This window comes from Perca flavescens, chromosome 20 (genome assembly GCF_004354835.1).
Source record: "Perca flavescens isolate YP-PL-M2 chromosome 20, PFLA_1.0, whole genome shotgun sequence".
NCBI lineage: Eukaryota > Metazoa > Chordata > Actinopteri > Perciformes > Percidae > Perca > Perca flavescens.
The window spans coordinates 28887502-28903257 of record NC_041350.1 but is presented as its reverse complement, the minus strand read 5'-3'; positions in this window follow the sequence as shown (position 1 = coordinate 28903257).

The window sequence follows — 15756 nt, the reverse complement described above, 5'->3', positions numbered from 1 at the left end:
TCGTGTAAAAGCAGCCTTGTAGTGAGTAGTGAGTCATTTTTGATATGCATCAACGCTGAAGCACCGAATGTGTTAGTGGAGAGCACCCCGGCTCTCATCGCCACAAGACATTTGCACTACTTGTCAGAAATTGAGGCGCTTTTTGAGTCCGTATTTGTTCCCTGATGATAAAAGACGAAAAGTTAGAAGGTGTTGACGGGGGGTCAATATTTTGTGGTAACGCGGAATGACAGCGCTGCTTTTTTGCGGCAGGCAATAAAATGAGTGACATTGTGCTTTCACACTGCAAACAGCCTGGCTGCTGCTGGGGCCGACCTCTGGCTCTCACTGCAATTTGGCAACAGGAGCAAAAATGACAAAACTCCATAATTGGCTGACCGAATTACTTCACCGCTTTCTGCTGACCTCTGAACAATGATTCTCGAAGAGCCGTTTGTTGAGATACTTCTCGCTGCAGACCATTTTAGAATTTGTAAAGCTCATGCTTGACCTCTTAAACAGCGGTTGACGAATCACACCTTATTCAGGAGCTCTTCTGGAGCTTTCAATCCTGTCGCATTATCTTCATCGGCTGAGTTCAACCCAGTGGTCATGGAAATGTAGATGCATTTTGAGGAATTTAAAGCGGCTATAATTAATATTTTTACGTCAAACAATTGATCAAAGGACATGTACGTTGCTCGTACCGAATTATCCCCTGACTCTGCAGCTCCCCTCAGCCTTACAGAGCTTTTTAGCACCTTACAGCTCATTGTTTGGGTTTCGCGGCAACTTTGCTATTTTGGTTCACTCTCACAGCTCTCATAGCATTGTTTCCATTTTTTTTATTTTTTTTTTAACAAAACATGCTCTCATAAACCCTCTGTAAACTACCTGCTCAGCAGCAAACAGCAGAGCGCAGGTAGTGGTGCGTTTTATCGGCTAAAAAGACAAATTATTGTATTATATTTCCCTCAGGAGTTGGTGGAGACCAAAAACAGCTAAAAGAGAGAGAATGAGTTCCATTTATCAGGTGGACACAAACACTACTCCAAATGAATGATAATGTTGCTCCATAACTGCCGGATGTGTTAATACACAACAGTTTAACATGTTTGCCCCATCAACTTTATAAGGTGACGAAATGTCAGTGCTGTGGCCCTAAGAAGCCAAAGGTCTGTGAATAAAAGTTTTAAAAACAGGAATTTAGGCAAATTCAAGAACGAAATTTGAAATTTTCTTGCATGGCAACTGCTGATGAAGACCATGTCTGACATGATGGAAAGCTGCGTAACACCAATTTAATCGGTGGTGGAAAGTAACTAAGTATATTTGCTCTAGTACTGTACTAGAGTACAATTTTGAGGTACTTCCAATTCCATTTATTTCCAATTTCTGCTACTTTATATTTGTACGTCACTACATTTAAGAGGCAAATATTGTACTTTTTACATTTATTTGATAGCTTCAGTTACTTTTGCAGTTTCAGATTATTAATACAAAATATAATCAGTGCATACGTTATGATGTATTATTATAGATTAAGCTACCCAGCAGTATATTAAGTAGTTAAAATAAGCTCCAACTATACCAGCTGCAACATTAAAGTGATGAAAACCTCAATTAATCAATCATTATAATCCAATAATGTAATACATATTATTCTGAAATGGGCCATTCTGCGTACTTTTACTTTGGGCACTTTAAGTATATTTTGATTCTAGTTCTTGGAATGCAGGACTTTTAGTATTAGTTTACCTAAGTAATATATCGGAGTCCTTCTTCCATCAATAATGGACTTTGAGGTGAAGTGGAAGATTTGTTTGGCTCTCGTCAGTTTTTCATTCGGTTTGCCAACTCCCTTTTGAATTGGACGTACGAATTGAATTCTACCTGAGGAGGAAAAGTGCCAACTTTTGGATCTAATGTGACTGGTGGGTGTCCCTGTTCTCTCCGCTCTGTAGGACTAGTTTTCCTTTGCTTTGTCGATGCTGGTTGCTCGCAGTGTGAACGCAAACTAAAGGGTCAAATGTCTCCATAGTTTCCCGACAACAAGTTAGAATAAAGCTGGAGCAAATCCTTGTTGCTCTGCTGCCTAGAAAGCTCTGTGTTTCACTGCTTTGTAAAGAACCTGTCCCAGTGAAGTCCCACAGACCCTGTTCATGTGCTTTAAGCTGCTGTTGGAGGCATTTTTTGGCACAAGGCCTGCAGCTCGGCCTCCTGGGTATGACTGTGGCTGACTCATACGGAAGACAATTAGATTAAACAGTGTTCATCAAACATTGTCAGCCTGCTTGCTGCTGGTTGTTGCAACAGATGCTTTCTCTTATGCTCTCTCAGACCAAACCTTGGTCCAACCTTAAGTTCACATTTGCTCTTTTTGTATGCAAAATATATATATATATATATATATATATATATATATATATATATATATATATATATATATATATATATATATATATATATATATATATATATATAAAAAGTGTGTGTGTGTGTATATGTATGTGTGTACATTTAGTTATTGCATGTCTGTACATTGCTTCCTTTTTAAACATTCATTTATCACAGGTTTTACACTGTATAAAGAAATGTTACTTAGATCGTTTTTTTTTTGTCTTGTCATCATAGTGTCTCGAAGCCTCTTTTTTTATTCCGTGTTAGTGGCGCCTCCATGATTGGCTGTTCTGGCAACCATACAAATGTATACTCTGTAGTTCATAGAGAGAAGTACAAACCAAAAAAGGAGTGTGGCAGTGAGGTAAAGCACCATTTTCTAAATGTTTTCTGAAGGTTTTTGTCAGAGAGGAAGCTAATAACCCTTTCCAAAATATTCTCAAATATCCCCACTGCTCCCTTTTTATTCTGTACTATATATATATATATATATATATATATATATATATATATATATATATATATATATATATATATATATATATATATATATATATATATATATATATATATATATATATATATATATATATATATATATATATATATATATATATATATATATATATATATATATATATATATATATATATATATATATATATATATATATATATATATATATATATATATATATATATATATATATATATATATATATATATATATATATATATATATATATATATATATATATATATATATATATATATATATATATATATCTATATATATATCTATATATATATATATCTATATATATATATATCTATATATATATATATATATCTATATATATATATATATATATATATATATATATATATATATATCTCTATATATATATATATATATATATATATATATATATATATATATATATATATATATATATATATATATATATATATATATATATATATATATATATATATCTATATATATATATATATATATATATATATATATATATATATATATATATCTATCTATATATATATATATATATATATATATATATATATATATATCTATATATATATATATATATATCTATATATATATATATATATATATATCTATCTATATATATATATATATATATATATATATATATATATATATATATATATATATATATATATATATATATATATATATATATATATATATATATATATATATATATATATATATATATATATATATATATATATATATATATATATATATATATCTATATATATATATATATATATATATATATATATATATATATATATATATATATCTATATATCTATATATATATATATATATATATATATATATATATATATATATATATATATATATATATATATATCTCTCCAGATTCCAAGTAGATTTACAAACCAATTTCACTTCTGAATGAATAATAATTGATGACAGTATTATGATGCAATTTTGTGGCCGTTATATGTTTAGACAAGACAGGATGATGGATTTTATAGGTCTGAAAGAACGTATTTTTATACGTTAACTACTGCGTCCTTGCATGAGGGTGAAAGTTTTTCAAATATAAGTCCGGTCTGGGGAAAGTCACGCAGCAATATATTAAAGGATAAGACTGCTGATATTCAATATATTATTTTTTTTGTCAAGAGGTGTCGTGGAAAGACCAAAACCAACAAAATCAATGCAAAGCTTGTTTTGTTTTTTTAAGCGGGCAACAAATATATTGTTTCACGTCTTTTTCAAAAAAATGCTAAATCATTTCCTAAAAGAGCTGGACACTGTACATTTTAGCAAACGTTACTCAAACATGAGAAAATAGTGCATTTGTTGGGGACTATTTTCAGCGGCGGATTAATTCACATTTGGTGCTCTTGTGAGTATTTGTGGCAGCATTACGCTGTTTGTAGGATTGAGTCCAAATAAACTACAGTGTGTGTGTTCATGGTGATACATTTGGGTCTTTTTCATGAGATTTCTTTGAAGAACAATGTAGAATATTACATGTAGACTTATCCTACAAAGCTTCCGAGAGTCAACTCTTTTCTTTAAATCCCGTTTTTTAAAAGGACATTTCATGAGAAAGATGTCATTTAAGCTCAAGCGCAGCGTTGTTTGGCATGAACAGCTCTTAAAAAAAGCTGATGTCATTCAGTTGACAGGTGGTTTAGATTTGATAAATTCTTAATCCTTAATCCCGAAAACAACATAACTTCCCAGTCTTCTCCACCCAGACTTCTTGTATTCCCCAACGCATACTGCGATGGCGTGCTAAAAGCAGCTTGGGTCCATCCAGAGTATCTAAACTTGGTGGCACTGGAGTCCATTAGTCAAAGAGTTTCTACGATTCAGACCGAGTGGGCATTGAACGGTGGCTGTCTGACGTCTATCAGCCCTTTACAGGACAATGCATTTACACCAAATGGAGACTTGCAGATTAAAAGATTTGTTTTTTTCTGATCCTGTATTGAATGTAGTCATTGAGGAATGTTTTGTCTTTGTATTTCATAGTACCAAAGTTGATTTCAGAAACTTAAAATGGGGATTACGGTGGGGAAGAAGAAGGTAGACGGTTGTACAAATCTGAAAAACTGAAAATGGCCATTTAACTCTGGCTAAAAACCTTTTTCTTACCACACCCAAAAATGCTGCTGGGTGTGGTTTAAGGTATAACTAATGTTTTTGAGCTTGTCCTTAAGTTACAGTTTGCAGCAGCTGATTGTAAGTTTGTGTCTAAAGTCAACCCTAACTGCTGGGTTTACGTTCAAACTCAGCATTGTACTTGCACAATTTGTGCTAAAGTGACTACATTTTTATATTCATATCCTTAACCTCTGGTACTTTTTTTTTTTTTTTTTTTTTTTTTTTTTTTTTTTTTTTGAGGTTTTCTCATACGAGTGTTTCGTACACCGCAGAAAACTGAATACTACACAAACTCGATGTAAATTGTTGAGAAATCTCTAAAAGACGTGTTCGTTCTGATTTCTGGAGGAAGGAGGAGAGGCTGGGGGAATTGAAAGTTAACCAAAAGGTTTAATAAAACAACATGAAAACGACAGTCAAAAGACAATTGTTACACTGCAGCTGACAGCGGACTGATCTCATGCTCTCCTTGCGGAGTCACATAAAAACAGTCATGTGACATGACAAACAAATACACTGTAAACAGCGGACTCCAACTGCTTCCCTTGCGGGGTCACAGATTGAAGTGCCGAAATCACCTCAGTTTCCGAATTATATTCCTGTGGAATTGTGGGTCTCTGATTAAGGACACACCTCTGATTTTAGGTTTACCCCAGGTCACAGACTAAGGTTGATTATCATGTAGTGCCGATTCTACAGCGATATGCATTTTCTTTGTTCTAATCACGTCTGGCCTAGCAGGGGATGGCTCCCCAAAAAGAGACAACAATAGCTACCTTTCCTGTGGGGAAAATGAGTGTTCTTCATATGCTAAATGTCAGACATGACCTGATTAATTCTTTAGATGCTAGGTTTTGGGTAAGGCAGTCAAATGCTGATTAGTGTAGTTACTTGATTAAATTTAGCTGCAGGCCCCATTAAACATTGTTTTCCAAACATAACCTGGCGTTAACTTTTTTAAACCTAACAAAATCCATGGTTTGAGCGGGATGAACACCACCTGTTCGCGAGGAGGTGTGCATTCATGACCATTGGCTCAATCGATGCCTGTACATTTTGTAAAACATTCGTACATTCACTAAAATCTCACTACAGATCATAAGAATTTCACACTGGAGCTTCACGTCAGGGATGTGGTGGGCCTAGCTTGGCACGAAGACTGGTAACAAAGGCAACGTAATCCATTTTCCAGCACCTCTAAATAGATAATTTGTTTTATCGCTACAAAAACGGAAGTGTAGAAAATCTAGAAATGACAATTGGCTGTTCCGCTGCTAGCCTTTTACAGTTAGCATGGCTCTGTCCAAGTCTCCGTCCATTGCCTGGTTCCAAGAATTAATCCAAATTGTGAAAAACAGGCAATGGATATTTAGTGTTATTTTTTTATTTAAACGGCTCTGTAATTTCCTGGTCACAGCTGGTCACTGTAGTTTTAAACAAACGTTACTCAAAACAGGAGAAACTATTGCATTTGTTGGGGACTATTTTCAGTGGTGGATTAATCCACATTTCACTGGTCCCAGCGAAGAAATAGTCTGGCACATCACCATACGTACAACTGCGAAATGTCATTTTTAAGCATTTATTTTTACAGATTTAACAAATGAGATTTAAAGTTAGAAGTTTTGGAGGTGCTGGTAGGATGACTTCAACTCATCCTTATACCTAAACGACAGTAGGGGTAGAATTCCTGGGCGCGTGGTTCAAAGGGGTTGTACTGAGTATCTTCATTAATTCATAGGTGTGTTTTGTAGGGCTGCTCCCTTTTAGTCAATTAGTCGACTAATCGGTCGTTTTGGTCTTAGTCAACTTAGATTTCTTTAGTTGATTAGTCATGTTTGATGCTTTTTTCATGCTGAATGACTTATTTCCAAAAAACGTACAAACACATCTCTGGTAAACACAAGAATTAAAGTGGTGCTTTTGCATGACTCTTTGCGGAGAAACTCAGATTTACAGAAACTCAGATTTACAGATCTGTCGATTAAATCAACTAATCGATTAGTCGATACAATTGAATGAGTGTTGGTCGACTAAGAATTTCTTTGGACCTTGGCGTATTGCTATTATGATGGAGGATTTGCACCGTAATATTTTTATTTGTAATCTTTTTCATGTTTGTGTGCTGCTGTGCGTCCCTGTGTGTGTAACAAGCATAGTGTGCGTGCGCTGTGCACAAGCCTAGGAGCATTTTACTAATGCTCTGTTAAAATAACAATGAAATGCTGCGTTATTGACTTTAGACCAGGTTTTTGTTGGTCAATGGTGCAATCACTTCCTGCTGCCTCAAGATAGCAATACGCCAAGAATGCTCCTGAACACACCTCCATGTAAGACCAGCACGCCCAGAATGCACCTGAACACCCCTCCCTGTAAGACCAGCACGCCCAGAATGCACCTGAACACCCCTCCCTGTAAGACCAGCACGCCCATGGGTGCAAAGATGGGCGCAGGTGCATTTGCTATTTAAACGATGAGGGTGCTGGGCGGGAAATTGACACTTGCGTCGGGCTTGGCGCTGCGCCGGCTGGAAGATAGTACCCAAAGAACCATTCTATTTAGTGCCTCACGGTGGTGGTTTAATCATTTAACGTAACAGGCACAGATTTAAACACGTTTTAAACGTTGTTAGGTTTAGACAACACAAATACTTAGTCAGGGTTAGTAAAACATCAGGGATTGGCTTAAAGGAACACACCGACTTATTGTGAATTTAGCTTATTCACCGTTCACCCGGTTTGTTTACTGTTAGAAGATGGCTGTGTCTCATGTTACATTGTTTTTTGTACACGCTGTGACAATACAAATCACAAAATGTAAATAGGAACATGTTGGCTTTATTTTGTTTATTTTGTCACAATTCAGAGCAGTAAGCTAGTTGGAACCAGTTACCTGCAGGATCTGTGCTAGGCTAAGCTAATGCTGGAACCGTCAGACAGCGTTACAGCACGCACGGAGATGAGAAGGGTATGTATCGACTTGTCTTACTCTGGGGGTTACGGTGAATGAGCTAAATTCCCAATAAGTCGGCGTGTTCCTTTAAAATGAGGCTCCTAAAACTATTAAAATGAGAACATTATTGTGTCAATGACTAAAGTCCCTAAAACTCATTCATTTCAATGACTTTAAACTCGAATTTGGCGCTCCTATACTTTGTCGCCTCACTTCCTTGTTTGCACTCGCGATAATAACTCCAGCCACAAGAGGTCGCCACCTAACAACAAACCTGACCGGGGGTTGTTATGAGCTGCTTGCTGACCCATATGGTTGTTTTCTGGGCAAAAACGGGCTAAATGATTTTACTAACTAAGAGCCAGGATAGCCGTTTCCAGTCTCTGTGCTAAGCTAAGTTAGCCGGCTGCTATATTTTAACATTCAGACGTGAAAGTGCTGTTCAATTTATTTATAATGTTGTAACTATCTCGTTTGGTGCAGATAGTTTTTACTAAGTTACAGCAACTCCTCCTCTACTTATAGCTGGTGCAACATCCCGATCGATCCAGCAACCGATCGAATGACGCAGGGCCAAGGTTGATTGTTTAGACGGGTGATACATTCTAAAAGTTGACAGGATGTTAGAAAGCAAAAAAATTATGATTTATGAAAGTACAAATCTACCAGGAGGGATCTTCCTTATTGAGCTTTAGCAAAAAGTTCTTTTATTGAAGCACAGTTTTTATGTTCTTTAGTCACTGTTGGTTATTGCTGCTCTGCCTTTCTTTCTGCAAATGACAGTCATGTGTTCTGTGATGGAAAAAAAAAGGGTATTGCATTCAGTTTATTTTCCAAATATGTTTTCTTAAGTCGCCTTTACCTGCATTGATTGTGACGGGCTTTTGCTATTTCTCCCCTGAGACGCGCTTGTACAAAAAGCACACTGAGACTGGAAAAAAAATTAGTTGTGTGAATGCTCCATGGATGGTTGTGTTTTCAATTTGTATTCCCACTGCAAAATAAAGACAGCGTGTCTTGATCAGTGTTATGTTAATGTATTTTTTTTTTGTTTGTTTTTTATTCCTGGCAGCTCTCCAGAGAACACAGTAGAAGTTTCTTTTAAAAGGCGATCACAAACTTTGAAAATGCTGACTCAGGGTTATTTTAAGAAAACATACAGTATCGCAGCTGGATAAAAAGACATTTCATGCACCAAAAACTCACTCTCTGCTGTAAAATGGGCATTCAAATTTTAGCTGACGCTCCCACCCAGAGCAGGTGGATGGGTGTCTCGCTCAAGGGCGCTGCTGCAGGAATCAAACCTATACGATCTTAAAGCTACAGGACAGTTTGGACAACATCTGCCCAAAGACGTTACCTTTGACTCAGTGATTTAAGTCAGTTTTACCATCAAGCATCTACTTAAAAAGTGCTCATGTTACGGGTAAAAATCCTGCATTCAAAATCTTACTTAAGTAAAGTATTATCAGCAAAATGTACTTAAAGTTGTGCAGTCAAATGTTCCCTGTCATTGTTTCCCCTTGTATAGCTGATGTTTCTGGAGTCATATTCCTGCTGCATTAATGTGTATGTTTTAACTACTTTATATACTGTTGGCTAGTTTAATCTACAGCAATGCATCATGGTCTATAAGATCATTATATGTTTGTAGCATCGCTGTCCGGTGAGAACCCCGTATCTTCTCATGGTGTCAGAAAAACAGCCCTGTTTTCTGCTTTGTGACGATTCATTTTCCAGCTGATCCGAGAGGAGAGAAGTCTTTATTTGGCTTGAGAAGGAGGAGAATTTTCTCAACGCATAAAGGAATACTTAATCACACTACTAAACTATTTCCATTTCTATTTATTATAAAAGTGTTACTTCTGAATTCATTGCATACACCTAAGGCAGCTTCCTTATGCTACTTGTTAAGCTTCAATTTGTGAAAAAGACCAGATGATAACAAATGTAGAAATTGGCCTGATGATTGGTTTTTATTACCTCAAAAGGGCTTTTCCTCTGTACAGTGGGCCTTTTTTTAAATCTCAGACTGAGATGACAAAGTTTCATCGCTCTATAAGCTGTACTAAAGGTCATGTTAACGTGCTAAAATCAGTGAGTCAGTCGGTGAAGAAGAATTCATATTAACGTATTGGTACAGGTTACCTTTACGATAACCTGTATCAATAAACAGATTTTTTTGGGGAAGATCGGGGGCATATTAAGATAGTTTTCAGGGAACACAGGACGAGATGTAATACATCTTTTAAGTGCAAGCGCGTACTAAGAGAATGTACTTGAACTTGGCAGTGTAGTTAACACAGTGAAGTTTTCAGGTGGGCATCCCCCTTGATGGGTGATACGAGGGACACATCATCAGTATTACACCTCAGGCTTCATTGGATGTTTCGGCCATTATAACTAGACATCCTCGGCTGAGGAAGGCCCTACCAATCAAGTCCCCGCAGCGTATCCTCCCAATCACCCAATCAAGCCGGAGCCCAGCAGGAGTCTTGTCTCTTTATCCAGAGCCAATGGCTGCTTCTCTCAGCGGCCTCTGACATTGCTTTGATGGCCTGACGCAGGTTCTGGCCTCTGATTCTCTAAGCAGTCTGGTGGTAGACACTGCCACGAACCCCCTGCACCCCACCTCCACTGGACAGACTTCAGTTTTCCATCCGCGATATTGTGCTTCAGCAGCTAGCTCAGCATAGTGTAGTTATTTTCGCTCGTATGCCTCATCCACTGAGTCCTCCCAGGGTACAGTAGTTCAATGATGAAGACCTTCTTCAGAGAGGGGGACCAGAGAACTATGTCAGGCCTAAGTGTGGTGATTGCTATCTCTGGAAGAAAAACAAGCCGCCGACCAACATCAACTAGGTAAGATAAGATAAGATAAGCCTTTATTGTCTCCTATAGGAGAAATTCATCTTGGGCATTCGAGAGAAACGGAATGGCGACACACAAGAAACATACAGTTTATTACACTATTACACATAGAAACATAATCATACATTATCTCATCCAATGCTTAAATGAACATCTAATACACCTCACACAATACAGAAGAACAGAAGAGAACCCACAACACATCCTCCCCCTGTATTGCACTTAAGTTTGATAATGATTGCACATTTCCCAGTAACTCATGCTGTGGTCATTAACTTCTGTATTGCACAATGCCCAATTGCATAATACCATATCAAATATAACATAGTATATATATATATATATATATATATATATATATATATATATATATATATATATATATATATATATATATATATTGCACCAGTACCCAATAATCATAATGGTAAGTACCATAAATATTATTTAGCTGTATTAGTCACAAATAAATCACTGCAGCCAATATACACACACACACACACACACACACACACACACACACACACACACACACACACACATCTTATCTCTTATTATTCATTATTTTGATTGAAAGCAGCACAAATGAGAATTTCTACCTGTTAAGCTTGCAGTTTGGTAACCTGTACCTTCTGCCTGAAGGCATCAGCTCACACTCACTATACAGGACGGGATTTGGGTCGTGGGTGATTTTTTTTTGGAGGTGGTGTTTCCCCACCGCCTACTCGAAGAGCTCCTGAAGAAGAGTTGGTGGCATTTGGCCAGTTGTTTTTCCAGCCCTTTTTTTATCAAGTTTTGAAGCTGTCATATTATCACCAGGACACACCGGTGTTTGTGTCCACTTGATGAATGTGGAGTATTTCCACAGTGTGGTGTTGATCTGATCTGCATACTTCTTCAGACACTTGAGAGTGTGGGGGTTTCCCAGTGATGATAACAGCAGGGAGGAGACTGGACTGGGCCATGTTTTCCGGTCTCTGAGCGCCCCGGGGGCCTCCACAGAGAGACTCTCCATGTGTGGGATTAAGTGACCTTTCACCAACACTGAGTCTCTCTCAGTTAAAGCTCACGTCCGCCTCCATCAGCAGCACTAACAGGCAGAGTTACTCTGAGGTCACATGCAGCACAAGTACTAATATCACACTGTAAAGAATTACTCTATTACAAGTTAAAGTCTTGCATTGAAAATGTAACTTAAGTAAAAGTATGCAAGTATAATCAGGAAAATTAAGTATTAAAAGTATAAACATTTGACTGTTGACTGTTGACTGTGTATTATATATTCTATCTTTAGATTATTATTCCTCATGCATTAATGTGAAAGCTGACTTTACTGTTGAAGTTGGTTGAGCTGGAGCTCATTTTGAACCAATAATTATTTTCATTCTGGATTCATCTGCAGATCATTTTCTCTATTAATGGATGGATTGTTTGGTTTGTAAAAATGAGTGGAAATACTGAAAACCTGCAACACAATTACCCAGAGCCCAAAGTCACAAACCTCAACATTAGATTATTACTTATATACATTACAATTATTAACATTATTAAAAGGAAAAGCAGCAAATCTCAACATTTATAAAGCTGGAATCATGAAATGTTTGGCAACAATTTAGTAATTTCTCATGCAAATAATAACCCCATATTATTAGATAACATGTTTTTGGACTGTATTCAAAATGTATGGATGTTCCAACAAGGTGGCGAGGTGGTGACACACTACATGTATTGGATCTTATTGTAACAAATGAGGAACATATAATTCCATATCTAACTGCAAAATGTATCATTGTGTCCTGTTGTTTAAGGTAATTTGCTTTACACAAATGTAAAAACATTTACACAGAAACTACAATAAGGCCTTTCTTTGAAGCATTTTAAAGGATTTCGATTGGATATCACATCTATCTAATTATGACGTTAATTAAAAAAGGGTATTAATAAAGTCTAAGTTAAAGAAAATAGAGGAGAAGTTTGTACATGTTGGTAAAATTAGGTCCCATAATAATAAAAAAAATAGATGACATTACATTACAAAAACAAAAATCAAAGAAAAAAATAATCTTGGAAGGAAAAGCATTACGAAGTAGCAAACCAGAAATACGACAGGCGTATCGGTGACTTCGAAACACTGGGAGGGTGAGAACGTGAAATTTTAAGCAAAAATTTGAAGAGGAATTAGCCAAGCAATCTAAATATAAACCAACGGTTATATGGAATTACATAAATAAAAGGACAAAAATAAAAACAGCAGTGGGTGATCTATATTGCAATCCGAATAATATTTTTTTAAAGAGCCTGACGGGCAGATACTTGACTTGCCGAGGTTGGAAGATCAGCAATCAGAAAGTTTAAAAATAACAATTGAAGATACAAAACGGCTTTTACAGAAAATGAATGTATATAAATCCCATGGAGCGGATTTGATATAGCCATAGGATTTTGAAGGAACTGGCTACTGAGATTGCTGAACCGCTAACCGATTATTTAACAAATCATTAGAGGATTAAGTTTCACCAAATGACTGGACAGAGGCTCAAATTAGTGCAATTTTTAAAAAAGGAAACAAATCTCTAGCAGGAAATTATTAACCAGTTAGTTTGACATCAGTTGTTAGCAAGACTTTGGATGGACGACTTGATAAGGACATATATAGTCATAACTATATGAAAAGTAATACATGATTTAGTATTAAACAATATGGCTTCATATCTGGGCGGTCAGCTTCACTTCAGTTACTCACAGTTCTTTACAAATGGCCACAAGCTTTGGATAGAGGACAGTTAGTGTACTGTGTATATATGGACTTTCAAAAAGCATTTTAATACCGTTCCTCACAAAAGACTGATACCAAAATTAAAATCCTATTCTTTAGACAACAGAGTTATTTATTGGATACAGGGTTTTTTGCACGATAGAATAGAGCAGGTGGTGGTGTGGGGGGCCTGAGATTGGAAGCCGGTGACATCTGGGGTCCCACAGGGATCAGTTTTGGGCCCTGTTCACTTTGTCCATCCATCCATCTTCGTCCGCTTATCCGGGGTCGGGTCGTAAGGGCAGCAGCTTGTTCACTTTGTGATAGATATAAATGATCGGTTGAGATATGATACAGTCTGATGTTTACCTTTTTGCGGATGACACTAACATTTTCAGAATAATTACCAGCAACACAGGCCGAGCCCATCTTCAAGAAGATCTCTGTAGCATGAGCAAATAGTGTGGTAAGTGGCTATTAAAAATTAATCCCGAAAAGTGTAAACATTTACAGACTGGTAGAAAAAATGACATTATAGCCAATTATGCAGTTGGCTAGGGGATTTAGTGGTTTATCAAGTACAAGAGGAGAAGGATCTATGATTGCAATAATTAAAAGAACTTTCAAAATCTATGCAAAGATATATTTTTATGATTATACAAATCTCTGGTAAGATCCCATCTTGAATATGCTAGCTCAGTCTGGTGTTCATATAAATTAAAATATGTTGAAAAAATGTAAAGGGTCCAGAAAGGGGTTACTAAATGAATTCTTGAATGAAAAATATGTCCTATGAAGATAGATTGAGAAAATTTACCGAAGTTTACAGACTCTCGTATTCAGGAGGTGATATGATTGAGGTATATGAGGTTGTACATGGAATATATGATGGAACAGTTGAGTCTATCTTTCAGTTTTGGAGCTAGGTATGATTTAAGAGGGAGTTCTTTAAAACTTTATCCCAGAACACGCCTGTCTGAAAAGAGAATTTCTTCACACTTGGTGAGGTGAAAGCATGGAACGAGCTTCCATAAGAAGTGGTGCGTTTCAGTTAACTCTCTCAAGAATAGGTTGAATACATTTTGTCTGTCAAAATGTAATGTACAATTATAAAGCTTGTCTGTAATTTATGAATTGTTAGTCATTTTTAATCATGAAATTAATGTGTTTTACGAAATCAACATGTTTAAAATGTGTTTGTATCTATTTGTTTTGTGTTGTTTAAGTCTGGAATAGAGGATTTTATATCCTGTACCTAAAAATGTTCAATAAAAATGCTAATTAATTGTTTCAGGTGTACATTTTCACATTTTGTGTTCAGAAAATCTGTAATTTGTAAAGTAACTAAAGCTGTCAGATCATTTTAGTGCCGTAAAAAGTAGAATATTTCCCACTTAAAAATGTAGTGGAATAGAAGTAGAAAGTGACCTGTAAAGTACTTCAAATTTGTACTTAAGTGCAGAGTAACATTCCCACACTGCTGGTGCATTTCCATTTCATGGATTTAACTTTTTTATTCACAGTGAGATTCAGTGAAACAGGAAAAAAAAAAAAGCAGAACAAATTCCTTGACTGCCAATTTTTTCTTTGCAGAGAAATTCAGCCCCACTGATTTCTTTGGGTTTGACACAGAGCCAGACTACTTGCTGGAAGGCTACATCGTTAGCAAGTAGGCTTTAATCTGCTTAAAGACAGGCTTACATTGCTGAAACTAATGGATGGGACTTGTTCAATATCCAGAAATGTAAACACAGCAACTGTAAAACATATCTTTAAAGCAACAAATGTATCCAACAATGAAAATATGTGGATATTTGTTTGAAAAGATATGAGTACTTCTTCCTTTTCTGTCAAACTTCTGTCATCAAATCTTGTGTATTTTCCAGCCTTAACTACAGTACTGTGAGCAGGCTACAGTACACTGATAAGAATATTAATATATTGTAATGCTGCTGGTTTATTTTGGGCAGAGCGGTTTGTCCCTTTGAGGGTGTAATGTGTCTTCTTGAGCGGGAACCTGTAATTTTCCTGCATCGACGCTGCAACGAAGGAGATAATGAAGCAGCTTCTTTTGTTCCGTACAGCAGTGGCTCCTAACCAGAT